Source organism: Aquarana catesbeiana, linkage group LG01, assembly GCF_042186555.1.
Source record: "Aquarana catesbeiana isolate 2022-GZ linkage group LG01, ASM4218655v1, whole genome shotgun sequence".
NCBI lineage: Eukaryota > Metazoa > Chordata > Amphibia > Anura > Ranidae > Aquarana > Aquarana catesbeiana.
Window position 1 is genome coordinate 783,466,971 of NC_133324.1, and position 17,501 is coordinate 783,484,471.

General features: G+C 43.3%; 1 pseudogene; it reads left to right on the forward strand.

The window, feature by feature from the left end:
• LOC141127768 (large ribosomal subunit protein uL10-like) overlaps window positions 1-17,328 on the forward strand; it is a 70,209-nt pseudogene extending 52,881 nt beyond the window's left edge.
• Window positions 17,329-17,501: the final 173 nt, after the last annotated feature.

The following is a 17,501-nucleotide window of genomic DNA, read 5'->3' on the forward strand; positions in this document are numbered from 1 at the left end:
TACCGTGTAATCCACCAGAAAAGTAGTAGCAACTACGCTATGGGTGCACGGAACTGTGTACACCAACAGAAGTGTAATAACAACTATGGGTGCACTGTATGTATTGTGTACTGTGTAGACCACCAGAAAAGTAGTAGCAACTGCACTATGGGTGCACGGTACTGTGTACACCAACAGAGGTGTAATAACAACTATGGGTGCACTGTATGTATTGTGTACACCACCAGAAAAGTAGTAGCAACTGCATTAGGGGTGCACTGTATTGTGTACACCAACAGAAGTGTAATAACAACTATGGGTGTACTGTATGTATTGTGTACCGTGTAATCCAACAGAAAAGTAGTAGCAACTACGCTATGGGTGCACGGTGCTGTGTACACCAACAGAAGTGTAATAACAACTATGGGTGCACTGTATGTATTGTGTACTGTGTAGACCACCAGAAAAGTAGTAGCAACTGCACTATGGGTGCACAGTACTGTGTACACCAACAGAAGTGTAATAACAACTATGGGTACACTGTATGTATTGTGTACACCGCCAGAGAAGTAGTAGCAACTGCACTAGGGGTACACGGTATTGTGTACACCACCAGAAGTCTAATAGCAACTATGAGTGCACTGTATGTATTGTGTACTGTGTACACCACCATAAAAGTAGTAGCAACTGCACTATGGGTGCACGGTACTGTGTACACCAACAGAAGTGTAATAACAACTATGGGTGTACTGTATTGTGTACTCCACCATAAAAGTAGTAGCAACTGCACTATGGGTGCAGGGTACGGTGTACTGTGTACACCGCCTAAAGTATATTAGAAAAAGTACACCAGGAATGGCCTGCAGTCAGATATAGCTAAACTGGATGCAGTGGATATCACCGGCGCATGTGCTCTGAAGGTCTGGCTTACAGTGCCGGACCTTCAGAGCCCATGCAGGAAATGAAGTGACATTATCGTGCCCCACCGATCACTCATGTAGCCAGAGGCCATAAACCCGTAAGGAAGACCGGGGGAAGATGTCAGCAGTCTCAGTTGTGACATCGTGGTGCTGGAAGGCTTCGTTCTAAGGTAAGTCTATCATAATGTGCTAGTATGCGATGCATACTAGCACAATATGGCATTGCCTTGCAGGGATTTTTTATATTTTTGTAACCAGTTGCGGTTTACTACCATTTTAATTGTCCATGATCATATCACACTTAGCCACCTCTAAACCCTGTCTATTATCAGATATTATGGCCCGTCCACAAGATCAGAAAATCGTACAAAAAATACAGCTTTCGAAGTGATCCTACAAAAATCTGATCGTTAGTATACAGCTTTTAAGAGCCGATCACGACAGTTTATCTAATATTATCCGATGGGAAAAGCACAAACATTTTTCTCGTACAATACCACATTGTATGATTTTCGTTTGATTTGGAAAAGTTGTTAGAAAATAAAATACAAATACACTACAACACTTTACATCACCTCTGAATTTTTATTCTGTCGTATGAGAATTTTCGTCACTTTAGTAAATGCTTCATTTTCGATATGAGACTAGCATGCAAAAAAAAAAACGGACGATCTGGTAGTCTCAGTGTGTGTAACTCTCCTTTCTCTTGGACCATGATCATCTTTTCTTTGCCTTCTTTCTTTTCCACAACTGTGGTATCAACTACCTAATGAAGAAGTGATGTGCTCTTTATTACCTGTTATCTCAATAAGAATAAATAATACTTCTTCATGTGAATAGCAACGTCACACAGCATGGGAAATCCATTCCCTTCCTTCAAAGGAAAAGGTTTCTTGTTGGGGGCCCAACACTTTATTCCATATTCCCCGGTGTCCTCATAAGTGCTCTTCTCAGCGGAGAGGAATTTCTTTTTTCTCATCTCTATAATATGAGTTCAAAATCTTTGATGTCAAGTATGGTATGGGTAAGGTGCTTTTCCCCACTTCAACCAATCCCCCCCTGAGCCCCACAAGAATATGCTAGGAGGTAAAGATTTTTGGAAGAACAGACTTTGCATGTGTTTTCTGCCCAAAAAATGTTTTTCTTTCCTATTAGTACTTTTTGAAATCTACACTGCCTTCAATTGCACAGTACAGTGTATACCTTTGGGCAGAATCATAAACTGCTGAGATTACATCTATATACTATATATACTGTAAATATTATAGGGCATCCTGCCTCTTTGGAGATGTTCCTCCTCCTCCTCCTCTCTTCTATCAGGCACCTAAGTAGAGTCAGTGACCTCATCATCCCCTCCCTCCTCGTCCCTGGAGCAAACTTGGCAGTATACTGCAGCTGGGGGAACATGATTGCCAGTTTCCTGACTTTCTTGGGCACCCCCTGTCCCTTCCTCAACCTGGGTACCATCATCGGAGCCTTCAAATCACTGCGCATCCTCCTGCAGCATGTACCCGACACTGTGGTCGAATAGTTCGGGGGACTCCTCCATGCATGATGGTGGGGCTAGGGAAGGAATGACTGTTGACATGGAGCCGATGGAATAGGCTGCTTTGGCAGATGCATTGGCAGGCAAACTACTCTTAGCCTGGGTGACAGAGGATGAGGAGGATGAGGCAGCTTTGCTATCCATTCCACCAACTCTTCTGCATGTTGTGGCTCAATAACAAGGCCAGCTGCAGAAAAAAAGACAAGCGTGCCCCACGGCCACGTGCTGCAGGCACAGAGCCTGCTTGCCCTCTTTTAGTGGCCTGTGAGCATCTGCCTCTCCTTGGTGGCCTTCCGGACATGCTGTAAATTTTGTTACGCAAAACCACACTACACTGTATTGTCTACTTTGTACACTACCAGAAAAGTAGTAGCAACTGCACTAGGGGTGCACTGTACTGTGTACACCAACAGAAGTGTAATAACAACTATGGGTGTACTGTATGTATTGTGTACCGTGTAATCCACCAGAAAAGTAGTAGCAACTACTCTATGGGTGCACGGAACTGTGTACACCAACAGAAGTGTAATAACAACTATGGGTGCACTGTATGTATTATGTACTGTGTAGACCACCAGAAAAGTAGTAGCAACTGCACTATGGGTGCACGGTACTGTGTACACCAACAGAGGTGTAATAACAACTATGGGTGCACTGTATGTATTGTGTACACCACCAGAAAAGTAGTAGCAACTGCACTAGGGGTGCACTGTATTGTGTACACCAACAGAAGTGTAATAACAACTATGGGTGTACTGTATGTATTGTGTACCGTGTAATCCAACAGAAAAGTAGTAGCAACTACGCTATGGGTGCACGGTACTGTGTACACCAACAGAAGTGTAATAACAACTATGGGTGCACTGTATGTATTGTGTACTGTGTAGACCACCAGAAAAGTAGTAGCAACTGCACTATGGGTGCACGGTACTGTGTACACCAACAGAAGTGTAATAACAACTATGGGTACACTGTATGTATTGTGTACACCGCCAGAGAAGTAGTAGCAACTGCACTAGGGGTACACGGTATTGTGTACACCACCAGAAGTCTAATAGCAACTATGAGTGCACTGTATGTATTGTGTTCTGTGTACACCACCATAAAAGTAGTAGCAACTGCACTATGGGTGCACGGTACTGTGTACACCAACAGAAGTGTAATAACAACTATGGGTGTACTGTATTGTGTACTCCACCATAAAAGTAGTAGCAACTGCACTATGGGTGCAGGGTACGGTGTACTGTGTACACCGCCTAAAGTATATTAGAAAAAGTACACCAGGAATGGCCTGCAGTCAGATATAGCTAAACTGGATGCAGTGGATATCACCGGCGCATGTGCTCTGAAGGTCTGGCTTACAGTGCCGGACCTTCAGAGCCCATGCAGGAAATGAAGTGACATTATCGTGCCCCCCGATCACTCATGTAGCCAGAGGCCATAAACCCGTAAGGAAGACCGGGGGAAGATGTCAGCAGTCTCAGTTGTGACATCGTGGTGCTGGAAGGCTTCGTTCTAAGGTAAGTCTATCATAATGTGCTAGTATGCGATGCATACTAGCACAATATGGCATTGCCTTGCAGGGATTTTTTATATTTTTGTAACCAGTTGCGGTTTACTACCATTTTAATTGTCCATGATCATATCACACTTAGCCACCTCTAAACCCTGTCTATTATCAGATATTATGGCCCGTCCACAAGATCAGAAAATCGTACAAAAAATACAGCTTTCGAAGTGATCCTACAAAAATCTGATCATTAGTACACAGCTTTCAAGAGCCGATCACGACAGTTTATCTAATATTATCCGATGGGAAAAGCACAAACATTTTTCTCGTACAATACCACATTGTACGATTTTCGTTTGATTTGGAAAAGTTGTTAGAAAATAAAATACAAATACACTACAACACTTTACATCACCTCTGAATTTTTATTCTGTCGTATGAGAATTTTCGTCACTTTAGTAAATGCTTCATTTTCGATATGAGACTAGCATGCAAAAAAAAAAACGGATGATCTGGTAGTCTCAGTGTGTGTAACTCTCCTTTCTCTTGGACCATGATCATCTTTTCTTTGCCTTCTTTCTTTTCCACAACTGTAGTATCAACTACCTAATCAAGAAGTGATGTGCTCTTTATTACCTGTTATCTCAATAAGAATAAATAATACTTCTTCATGTGAATAGCAACGTCACACAGCATGGGAAATCCATTCCCTTCCTTCAAAGGAAAAGGTTTCTTGTTGGGGGCCCAACACTTTATTCCATATTCCCCGGTGTCCTCATAAGTGCTCTTCTCAGCGGAGAGGAATTTCTTTTTTCTCATCTCTATAATATGAGTTCAAAATCTTTGATGTCAAGTATGGTATGGGTAAGGTGCTTTTCCCCACTTCAACCAATCCCCCCCTGAGCCCCACAAGAATATGCTAGGAGGTAAAGATTTTTGGAAGAACAGACTTTGCATGTGTTTTCTGCCCAAAAAATGTTTTTCTTTCCTATTAGTACTTTTTGAAATCTACACTGCCTTCAATTGCACAGTACAGTGTATACCTTTGGGCAGAATCATAAACTGCTGAGATTACATCTATATACTATATATACTGTATATATTATATATATATATATATATATATATATATATATATATATATATATATATATATATATATATATACACACACACACACATACACTGCTCAAAAAAATTAAAGGAATGCTTTTTAATCAGAGTATAGCATCAAGTCAATTAAACTCCTGGAATATTGATCTGGTCAGTTTAGTAGCAGAGGGGGTTGTTAATCAGTTTCAGCTGCTTTGGTGTCAATGAAATTAGCAACAGGTGCACTAGAGAAGACTATGAGAAGACTTGCAAAACAAGAATGGCCTTACTCATCTTTTCTGGCTGTTTTTCCCTAGTTTTGCATTTGGCTAGGGTCAGTGTCACTAATGCTAGCATGAGGTGATACTTGGACCCTATAGAGGTTGCACAGGCAGTCCTCCACGATGGCACATCAATATTTGCCATTGCGGGACGGTTTGCTGTGTCTCCCAGCACAGTCTCAAGAGCATGGAGGAGATTTCAGGGGACAGGCAGTTATTTTAGGAGAGCTTGATAGGGCCGTAGAAGCTCCTTAACCCATCAGCAGGACCAGTATCTGCTCCTTTGTGCAAGGAGGAACAGGATGAGCACTGCCAGAGCCCTACAAAATGACCACCAGCAGGCCACTGGTGTGAATGTCTCTGACCAAACAATCAGAATGAGACTTCATGAGGGTGGCCTGAGGGCCTGACATCCTCTAGTAGTCCCTGTTCTCACTGCCCGGCACCGTAGAGCTTGATTGGCATGTGCCATTGGTCACCAGAATTGGCAGGTCCATCACTGGAGCTCTGTGCTTTTCACAGATGAGAGCAGGTTCACCCTGAGCACATAACAGATGTGAAAGGGTCTGCAGAAGCCATGGAGAACGTTATGCTGCCTGTAACACATCATTCAGCATGACCAGTTTGGTGATGGGTCAGTGATGGTCTGAGGAGGCATATCCTTGAAGGGATGCACAGACCTCTACAGGCTAGACAATGGCATCCTTACTGCCATTGGGTATCGGGATGAAGTCCTTGGACCCAGTGTCACACCTTATGCTGGTGAAGTGAGTCCTGGGTACCTCCTAGTGCATGACAAAGCCCGGCCTCGTGTGGCCAGAGTATGCATCCAGTTCCTAGAGGATGAAGAAATTGATACCATTGAATGGACCCCACACCTGGCGTAAATCCAATAGAACACCTCTGAAACATTATTTTTCTGTCCATCCAACGCCACCAGGTTGCACCTCAGTCTGTTCAGGAGCTCAGTGATGCCCTGGTCCAGATCTAGGAGGAAATACCACAGGACATCCATCGTCTTATTAAGAGCATGCTTCGACATTGTCAGGCATGCATATGAGCATGTTGGGGCCATACAAACTACTGAGTACCATTTTGAGTTGCTGCAGTGCAAATTTCAGCAAAATGGACTATCCTGCTGCATCATTTTTTCACTTTGATTTTTGGATGTTGGGCCCAAAGTGTCTTTGAATTCAGCCCTCTGTAGGTTGATAATTTTCATTTCCATCAAACGATGTGGCATCCTTTTGTTCCTAACACATTACCCAGTCTATATCAGTATAGATATCCAACATGATATTTTTCCCCATTGAAATCTGATGTGTTTTCAAAGTATTTCTTTAATTGTTTTGAACGGTGTATATACAGTATCTCACAAAATTAAGTACACCGCTCACATTTTTGTAAATATTTTATTATATCTTTTCATGTGACAACACTGAAGAAATTACACTTTGCTACAATGTAAAGTAGTGAGTTTACACCGTGTATAACACTGTAAATTTGCTGTCCCCTCAAAATAACTTCAACACACAGCCATTATTGTCTAAACAGCTGGCAACAAAAGTGAGTACACCCCTAAGTGAAAATGTCCAAATTGGGCCCAAAGTGTTAATATTTTGTGTGGCCACCATTATTTTCCAGCACTGCCTTAACCCTCTTGGGTATGGAGTTCACCAGAGCTTCACAGGTTGCCACTGGAGTCCTCTTCCACTCCTCCATGATGACATCACAGAGTTGGTGGATGTTAGACACCTTGCGCTTTTCCACCTTCTGTTTGAGGATGCCCCACAGATGCTCAATAGGGTTTAGGTCTGGAGACATGCTTGGCCAGTCCATCACCTTTACCCTCGGCTTCTTTAGCAATGCAGTGGTCATCTTGGAGGTGTGTTTGGGATCGTTATCATGTTGGAATACTGCCCTTCGGCCCAGTCTCCAAAGAGAAGGGGATCATGCTCTTCTTCAGTACTTCACAGTACTTGTTGCCATTCATAGTTCTCTCAATGAACTGTAGCACCCCAGTGCCGGCAACACTCATGCAGCCCCAACCATGACACTCGCACCACCATGTTTGACTGTAGGCAAGACACACTTGTCTTTGTATTCCTCACCTGGTTGCTGCCACACATGCTTGACACCATCTGAACCAAATAAGTTTATCTTGGTCTCATCAGACCACAATACATGCTTCCAGTAATCTCTGTCCTTAGTCTGCTTGTTCTCTGCAAACTGTTTGCAGGCTTTCTTGTGCATCATCTTTAGAAGAGGCTTCCTTCTGGGATGACAGCCATGCAGACCAATTTGATGCAGAGTGCGGTGTATGGTCTGAGCACTCACAGGCTGACTCCCCACCCCTTCAACCTCTGCAGCAATTCTGGCAGCACTCATATGTCTATTTGCCAAAGACAACCTCTGGATATGATGTTGAGCATTTGCACTCAACATCTTTGGTTGATCATGAGGAGGCCTGTTCTGAGTGGAACCTGTCCTGTTAAACCACTGTATGTTCTTGGCTGCAGCTCAGTTTCAGGGTCCTGGCAATCTTCTTATAGCCTAGGCCATCTTTATATAGAGCAATAATTATTTTTTTCAGATACTCAGAGAGTTCTCTGCCATGAGGTGCCATGTCGAACTTCCAGTGACCAGTATGAGAACGTGAGAGTGATAACACTAAATATAACACACCTGCTCCCCATTCACACCTGATACCTTTTAACACTAACGAGTCACATGACATTAGGGAGGTAAAATGGCTAATTGGGCCCAATTTGGACATTTTCACTGAGAGGTGTACTCACTTTTTTGCCAGCTGTTTAGACATTAATGGCTGTGTGTTGAGTTATTTTGAGGGGACAGCAAATTTACACTGTTTCACAAGCTGTACACTCACTACTTTACAGTAGCAAAGTGTCATTTCTTCCGTGTTGTCACATGAAAAGGTATAATAAAATATTTACAAAAATGTGACACTCACTTTTTTGAGATACTGTATATACAGAGTATATATATATTATATATATATATATATATATATATATATATATATATATATATTTATGGTCACGGCCCTACGGCCAAGTCAGATATGGATCACATAAACACGCAACAAGACTTACAACAGAATAGAATAGATCTGAAGTGTGCCCTGGTCACCTGGTTGGTATGCCAAGAAAAGGGGGCATACCCGAGATAAGTAATAGGATATTAAGGAGAAGGATGTCCTGAGAAGTGCCCTGAAAAAGGGAAGGGAGGGAGGGTATCGCGCACTGTAACTGATAAAGGAGCATGGGCGAGTGGGCTGCTTAAATACCCTCCAGGCTCCTCCCATAAATTCGGGCCACCATACTGGCCTTCCTATTTATTGTCGTGGCCCTATGACCGAGTCAGCTATGGATTACATAAACACACAACAAGACTTACAACATAAATAGACCTGAAGTGTGCCCTGGTCGTCTGGTCGGTATGCCAAGAAAAGGGGGCAAAAACACCCAGATAGGGGAGTAACTCTTTATTGGTCCTATTGTTATTGAGCCAGCTTGATGAAGGCCTGTGCCATTTCCACCTGAGGATTTGTGATATATGTGGCAAAGCAAGCGGCCTTCCATCTGCCTAATTTCTTGATCACATGGTCTGGTACTCCATGCTGGGATGCAGCAGAGGCTGCTCCAATCCGGAAGGAATGTCCAGAGAACTGGCCAGGGTCAAGGCCTAAATTGACTCAAAGGATCCTGACATGCCTGATAAATTGGTTGACGCTCAAGGGGGTGGTTGCAAAGAGTAGCAACGGTCTACATCTGCTTGGCTGAGTAGATGGGACAGTAGTCGGTCGACACCAGGTGTTGGTAGTCTGAAAAAGGCTGATGTCAACCCCGTGCCCGATTTGTTGAGTCTTGGAGACTGTGCAGGAAGGTGATATAGTGTGTCGGGCCTTCCACATTATACTTGGCTATGGGCACTTTGAGGTGGTTAAACATTATTTTTAACCTGTCTAGGTCTATCAGGGGTGTGCCTGGTTGCTCAATCGGAAGTCATAAAGGTAGTGGATGACCGTCTGACAGTGGGCCTGGTGTGACAAAATTCATGTAAGGGACTGAGCAAAAACATGGAACAGCCATGGGCTGCTCTTTGACCTAAAGGTCAACTTGGTGGCGAAGTAATAATCCCTCCATTTGATACCGTGCCACCATCAGAGGGATGGCTCGATAGGCAGGAGTTTGAACATGTCTGAGATGTCTGCTTTGGACAGCCAGGTGCCGGAACATACCTCAATGACGGCCTGGATGGCCAAGTCAACTGAAGCATATTTGAGGGAAAATTCCTCGGAAGGAGTCGGGGAGTTCGGGCTCGGGGTGTAAGAGGAATAAGGTGCAGACAAATCATACACTAAGTGGAGTTTATTGGATAACTTGCCTTTGACAAGCCCAACAAGGCTGACTCTCTAGGTCTGAAACGGTGACTGTGGTAAAGGGATGATGATGAAGCCTCTGTCTAGTACAGCCTGTGGCAGCAAGTCTATGGCCTGTTCACTGACAGCCGCTGGCTGGAGGTTCTTGCATTCGTGAGTGGAGTGGGGTAGAGTGATGAGGCCAGTGTGGAACCCTGCTGTGAACCAGGAATATAGCCAGTGCAGGGGCGGGGCATATGGAGAGGTAGAACTTCAAAAAATGGACACCTATTGGCTTAGTCAAGTTTTAACTGCTTCAAGTGACATATGACCTTTGGGTGTGCCCTTTGGTGTGCTGGGAAAAAGTGAGCAGGGAGGATAATAGGTGTAGTCCCTAGTGTACCTGCAGGAGGAGATGCTAGCATCTGGATCACGACCAGGTTGGGGAGGGTCTTGGGTGGGCGCACGTCCAGAGCTGTCCCTTTGGTCTGGACATCAGAAACCTGCTGCGGATAAGGAGGAGACCAAGGAGTGTACCTGGGAAATGGCCCCAGAGATGGGCTGCAGGGATGCCTGTTGGGCACTGGGCCCCGCAGTAGCTGGTGGCAGGAAGAGGAGCCCAAAGAGCTCTGCCTTCCTGGCTGTAGTGGGGTAGGGAATACCCTTGCGTCTTGGTTTCTGCTGAGAGCTTAGGAATGGTCCATCCCCTGAGGTACTGCACACTGCCACTCTCTGAGCCCACAGAGGCTGACAGAGGGACGGGTGTAAAGTCATCACTGCTGGCCTGCGACATGGCTCTGGCTATAAGACAAACCAGGGGGGTGCATAGGTTAAGAAGAGGCATAGCAGTAGGATAGTGAGCGTAGTGGGATACAGAAACTCATATAAGAAGGAAAAGGAGAAGTACAGGGCAAGTATAACAGGCGCAGGGAGGAGAGGCTGGGTTCTATTGTGTAGAACCCAGTAGAGTGAAGATTTAGAAAACTTGAAAGAGTGCATGGCAACCGAGATGAGCCAGGAGTTGACTGGCTAGGTAACAGATGCTCGGGTGCCTATCTGTGCTGAACACAAACTTGGAGACCAGAGCCCCAGGGCGTACTGGGGCGAACAGCTCAAGTCTGGTACGGCCTACGTATGAATGTTGCAGTCTGTAGGTGATGATGTGTGCTCAGCCTGCTAACGTTTGTACTGTCAGCAAACTTAACATTTTAGTGACCTTGTCTGCGCAGGTGAAGGGTCGTCCTTCGAAAATGAGTGTAATACGGAGACACATGTGACAGTACGTAACACCTGATGAACAAGTCAAATTGTGTATGTGAAGTGAACGTATAGTGAAAGGGTGCTACAGAATAATGCGACGGAAGAACCCATGAACTACACACCTGAGTGGCTCTCTAGTAACAAGGTCTTGGTATGGATCAAGACTTGGTTGACCAGAAACCTGTAGTGGGGGTGACATAAGTGTAACGTATCTATTTATTTATTTTTTTGACAAACTGCCCCACCCCTGTCATGCGACTGACCCTGGTGAAGATGCGATCCCTATGTATCTTTCCCTCTATTTTTTTTTTTCCTGGAGGAAAAATGTCCAACCTGGTGCAGGAGTGAACCTGAACTCGAGTGATCTAAGGGAGAAATTACAGAGAAAAACAATGAGTGGCTTGCATGCCACTGGAGATGAATGGTCAACAGAGTGCTGCTAGTATGTGCAGCAGGTGGTTGTGCTACTAGAGACATGGTTGCAGTGGTTTGCAAGTGTCTCAAAGATTGCAAGTGTCTATGCTGCAGAAGACGTGTTTGCTATGACTGCACATGTCCGAACTGCAGGAGACGTGGTTGCAATTGATTACAATTGTCTGGGATGCTGGAGACGTGGTTGCAATTGATTACAATTTTCTGGGATGCTGGAGACGTGGTTGCGTGGTTTCAAGTGTCTCAATGGTTTGCAAATGTCTATGCTGCAGGAGAGGTGTTACAGAGACTGCAAGTTTCCGTGCTGCAGGAGACATGGTTGCAAATGGGATACGAGTGTCTGTGCTGTAGGAGACATGGTCACATAAATTGCGAGTGTCTGAGCTTCAGGGAGGTGGTAGCAATGTTAACAGTGTCAGGGATGCTGAAGACGTGGTTGCGACTGCTCCAAGTGTCTGTGCAATAGTAGACATGGTTGCAATGACTGCAAGTGTCTGTGCTGTAGGAGACATGGTTGCAGAAGGTCACAAATGTCTGTAAAGGTGACCTTTGGTAGGCAAAGAATAGATAAGAGAATTTTGAATGTGACAAACTAACTGTAACCCTAAGTGGCTGAGGCTGTGCACTTATGGTGTGAGAGAAATGAATGACGTGAAAATGATATGAATTGTTGTAAGGTATAAGCGATATGAATCATTGTGCCGCTGATGCGATTGGATTTGGATTTAGAGTGTAGTTGGTAAGCACCTTGTCCGGTGTAAACCAGGAGAAGTGTGGTGTAGCGCCGTGCATGACGCATCTGAATACAAGATTGTTTTTGGCAAGTAAATGAGGTAAGGACAATGTTTATATGATTCGTAAGTTCCGATTCGTAAGTTCCGCTGTGGAAATTAAACATACGATATGGGGGATACAACGAATAGCAACGACATGACACGAAACATCGTAACAAACCCTACCTATGATAGTGCGTAGTGCAACTAGGTACGTATCGGAATGTAACGTGTAAATCAGGGAAAGTGTGGTGTAACGCCGTTTAAGATTTACAACTTTGGTTTTGGCAAGTAGATGGGAAAAGGACAGCATCCGTACGATTCGTAAGTTCTGCTGTGAGAATTGAACATACGATATGGGGACACAACAAACGGCAACGATTTGACATAACATGAAAAACATAGTAATGAATGCTACCTGCAACAGTGAGCAGTGCGACTAGGCTCAAATCGGACTGTAGAAAGTATGCAATGTATCTGATACGAATCAGTTGTAAAATGTATGAAATTAATCCTATACGAATCGGTTGCAGAGTGTATGCCACCCCTTACTCTGAAACTCAACACATACCAACCACTCAGCCCCTCCAGGCTAATCAACGTGCAGACAAGGCACCAGGTGGGTCTAATTACCACCTCAATCAACCACAGAATTCATGCAAAGAATATATGCTTATCTCCTATAACCAGTGAAGCCTATGTAGAGTGATATCGGACAACGTCCGACAGCGGCTCGGAAGCTTGGATCTACAATGAATCGTATGTTTGTAGATGGGATGACAAACAAGGCAGAAGGAACCTATGAATGTACTGTGCCTGTGTCGAATGATGTTGGGACAGGACCTACAACAACTTGGAGATGTTAGAGATTTTGAGTTTATTAGTATCTTAAGTGATAAAAGTTTCTGAAATATATATGAAACATATGAATGTTATAATGTAATAATAATGTTAGTTTCTGAAGGTTACCGACAGAGAACAGAACAGTCATTTGCTGTGTATGAACTTCTATTCTGAGTTCTATGTTAATAAGTAAGGAGGAGTTATGTAACCTAACTATAGACTAAATCCATATACGCATATATGCAAGAATGGGTGTTATTCTTGTGAAGTGCTGACATAACTTTAGGAAATAGTATAAGAACCCAAGGTTTTGAGGGGTTAGTTAGGAAGAGAGGGAAGGAACCCTACACTATGGAGAATGTAATATCTGATATCTCTTCCTCCTTCTGAAGCCATCACATACCATATGTTACCAGATGTCACTATATAAGTCTTGTCTTTGCTATGTGAAAATAAACAACTTTTCTTGAAGTATTGTACGAGCTAAGGATTCTTCAATTTCTACTATGAAACCACAGTAATTCCTAACATTTTGGTGGGGATGCAGCCCTGAAAAAAGATGAATATAACTCTTGACTCTGATTAAACGATCCTGCTACAGAGGTGAGTTTTTCCTCAGTCTGTTTTTTTCACTTCTAGCCAAAGTTTGCTGCTTTGCACAAAAAAAAGACCCAGCCTAAGAATTTGATTGACATGGCCAACTGGACGGTGCACTTCAAGTTATTTTTGGAATCCAGGAAGGACTTTCAGGGTTTGTGTCAAAACGTAACGTTACGTAGATAAAGTATTTGCCAAGGATAGTTCTAGCCAGTAGAGAAAACCAGGTGAGACGTTCTCACAGGAAATCGGGTAGACAACCGAGAATAAGGTTTTAAACGGGACTAGGCTTCAAGTTATTTAAAAAAAAAACCCATTGCAGGTACAACAGGCAGATGTACTCTTTGGGTGAGCTAATATGAAAGTCGGATTTTGAGGTTTAACCACTTCAGCCCCGAAAGATTTGGCTGCTCAATGACCAGGCCATTTTTTGCGATACGGCAATGTGTCACTTTAACCCCCCTGGCGGTATTCCTGAGTCTGGCTTGAGGTGGATTTTCAATACCAAAAGCGGTAACCCAAAGCCAGACTTGGGATCACGTCGCAGGATCCATGTAGAGGTTACTTACCTTGTCCCCTGGATCCTGCGATGTGAGCCGCCATGTCTCGCTCAATTCACAGTGCCGAGCTCCGTTCCCTGCGAGCGTTGCGACGCATCTCAAATTCATCCCAAATTCTAAAAGTAAAACACACAGTACTGTATGAAATAATTACACATCCCCCTTGTCCCTAGTGTTTTGTCCAGTGCCCTGCGTGCAATTTTATATTATAAAAACTGTTCTTTCTGCCTGGAAACTGGAGATTGTCCATAGCAACCAAAACCGTCCCTTTACATCAAAAGTGGTTTTAGACCAGCTAGAAAACAGTGATAATAAATTAGAATCACTCGCAGAATTGAGCGATAGTGGTTTGTGGGGAGATCCGTCAAACACTGAAAAGTAATGACAGTGACAATTCTGCAACTGAGCAAATTTCAGTGTTTTTGATTTGATTACATTATTGAATAATTTTTATTATTATTATATTATTATTTGGTATAATTATTTATAGTTATTTATTATATTATAATTTATGATTTTGTTTTTCAAACTTTATCATACCCCGGATGTCTACTAGACTCTGGTTTGGACAGATTTAAGTGAGTTATTCCTAAGAATTACATGGCCTACAATATAAAATGCCAAATTTCCATGCAAAATAATTGTACCGCTTTCAGCACCTAAAATCTGAAATAATCATACCGCCTGGGAGGTTAACTGACAATTGCACGGTCATGCAACGTTGTACCCAAACAAAATTGACGTCCTTTTTTCCCACAAATAGAGCTTTCTTTTGGTGGTATTTGATCATCTTTGCGGTTTTTATTTTTTGCGCTATAAACAAAAAAAGAACGACAATTTTGAAAAAAACACAATATTTTGTACTTTTTGCTATAATAAATATCCCCAATTTTTTTTAAAAAAAAGCACATTTTTTTTATCAGTTTAGGCTGATATGTATTCTTCTACATATTTTTGGTAATAAAAATAATCTTATATTGATTGGTTTGCACAAAAGTTATAGCGTCTACAAAATAGGCGATAGATTTATGGCATTTTTATTATTATTATTTATTTTTACAAGTAATGGCAGTGATCTGCGATTTTTATCATGACTGCGACATTATGACGGACACATCGGACATTTTTGACACATTTTTGGGACGATTGACAATTATACAGCGATCAGTGCTTTAAAAATTCACTGATTACTGTATTAATGTCACTGGCAGGGAAGGGGTTAACACTAGGGGTGATCAAGGGGTTAACTGTGTTCCCTGACTGTGTGTTCTAATTGTAGGGGGAGGGTACTGACTATAGGAGATGACAGATTGTGGTTCCTAGCTATTAGGAACTCATGATCTGCATCTCCTCTCCTCACACACACACACACGTCCCTGTTCTGCCTCTCATGCCCGTGATCGCTTGTGGCCGCCAGTCATCGCGTCACAAGCATCGGCACCCAGTGCAGCGCCTGCTATTCCGCTTGAAGGAGCCGACGGTTCGCAGAACAGAAAATGGGGTTTATTACTAAAGGCAAATGCACTCTGCACTGCAAGTGTACTTGAAAGTGCACTGAAAGTGCACTTGGAAGTAAACTCACTGTAGATCCGAGGGGAATATGCAATGAAAATAAAAAAACAGCATTTTAGCTTGCACATGATAAAATCAGATGATAAAATCAGCAGAGCTTCCACTCATTTCAAATCTACCCCTTATGGGGCGTACACACGGGCGGACTTTTTGACCGGACTGGTCTGACGGACGCAGACGGACCAAATCCGGCAGACAATCCGATCATGTGTGGGCTTCACCAGACCTTCAGCGGACTTTTCCAGTCGCAAATCTGATGGACTTTAGATTTGGAACAGGCTTCAAAACTTTACTTCGTAACTCCGCCGGACCCAGAAATCCACTCGTCTGTATGCTAGTCCGATGGACAAAAACCGACGCTAGGGCAGCTATTGGCTACTGGCTATCAACTTCCTTATTTTAGTCCGGTGTACGTCATTAGGTACGAATCCATCGAACTTTGGTGTGATCGTGTGTAGGCAAGTCCGTTCATTAGAAAGTCAGTCGGAAGTCCGTCAAAAGTCCGTCGAAAGTCCGCTGGAAAGTTTGTCGGAACAGTCCGGTCGAAAAGTCCACCCGTGTGTACGCGGCATTAGATTTAGAGCGACTGCACTTCCAAGTGCACTTTTAAGTGCACTTGCAGTGCAAAGTGGAGTTACCTTTTGTGAATAACCCCCAATGTGTGTTATTACATATGGTCATTCTAAACACATACAAGAGGGCAGAACAATGTTTTCAGTAAAATCTATTGATTAAGATTGTGGAAAGAACTGTATGGAAATGAGATAATGGAAAAGAACATGGTGTTTAGTGTTTAAGAAAAATCCTACAGATTTGGCTGCAGGAAATAATAAGTTAAGGATTGAGCACTTTTTACAAAAGATTCCAAACTTGGATTTGGTTATTAAATAAAAGGTAGCAAAAAGGTGGAAAACAACTCTGCTCTGGAGAAGCTTTTGCCTCACATAAAGGGGAATGTGGGCTTTGTTTTCACTAAGGAGGATCTCGCTGAAGTACGAGATATGCTGTTGGCAAACAAGGTGCCAGCTTCTGCTCGTGCAGGTGCCATTGCCCCCTGTGATGTCACAGTGCCTGCTCAGAATACTGGTTTGGGCCCTGAGAAGACATCCTTCTTTCAGGCTTTGGGAATCACCACGAAAATCTCTAGAGGAACTATTGAAATCTTGAGTGATGTACAGCTGACTGGAGATAAAGTAGGTGCCAGTGAAGCCACCCTCCTTAACATGCTCAACATTTCCCCCTTCTCCTTTGGTTTGATCATCCAACAAGTATATGACAACGGCAGCATCTACAGCCCAGAGGTTCTGGATATCACTGAAGATGCTCTGCGTACTCCCCTTTAGAGGGTGTTCGCAACATCGCCAGTGTCTGCCTTCAAATTGGATATCCCACTGTCGCCTCTGTACCTCACTCTGTCGTCAATGGGTATAAACGAGTTCTTGCTCTTGCTGTGGAAACCAATTACAGCTTCCCATTAGCAGATAAGGTCAAGGCTTTCTTGGCAGACCCATCAGCCTTTGTGGTTGCTGCTCCAGTTGCTGAGACAGCCTTAAGAAGAAGATTTTTTGTGCCTTACTAACTTTTCTCGAGAGTTCATTGAGATTTTTGCAGACAAAGTATATGTTGTTATATGTGTGGGTTTTGCACCATTTTTGACATCTTATGTTACACTAAAGGTTTTATTACAAGGAAAACAGGAGGTGTCAATGCACACATCTTTGTCTAGTGGCAATTGGATGTTAAAAAAGAAAG